The sequence below is a fragment of the Penaeus monodon genome, chromosome 23 (assembly GCF_015228065.2).
Source record: "Penaeus monodon isolate SGIC_2016 chromosome 23, NSTDA_Pmon_1, whole genome shotgun sequence".
In the NCBI taxonomy this organism is placed as follows: domain Eukaryota; kingdom Metazoa; phylum Arthropoda; class Malacostraca; order Decapoda; family Penaeidae; genus Penaeus; species Penaeus monodon.
Genome location: NC_051408.1, coordinates 27,576,474 through 27,576,699, shown reverse-complemented (window position 1 = coordinate 27,576,699; position 226 = coordinate 27,576,474). Strand labels below are relative to the sequence as shown.

The following is a 226-nucleotide window of genomic DNA, read 5'->3' as shown; positions in this document are numbered from 1 at the left end:
AGTTTGTGAAGATAAAAAAAAAAGAAAAAGGCTAATTACTGTCTAACCATATCTGGCCAGCCCAGCCTATAGCTGTCAAACAACTCTTTATGCAGGTTCGCTATAGCGTTGGTAGATTGGTCGAGCAGAAAGTTCTGCACATGTATGGACTTTCTGGGGCAACAGCAGAAAGTTCCTAAGTCCTGGAGCATTTCAAATTTCTGATACTGTCATTGAGGGGTTATAT

General features: G+C 40.7%; 1 protein-coding gene across 1 annotated transcript in view; it reads right to left on the bottom strand.

Moving 5' to 3' along the window:
• LOC119587913 overlaps positions 1–226 on the bottom strand; it is a gene marked incomplete in the record, with an annotated part of 20,516 nt that overhangs the window by 5,801 nt on the left and 14,489 nt on the right.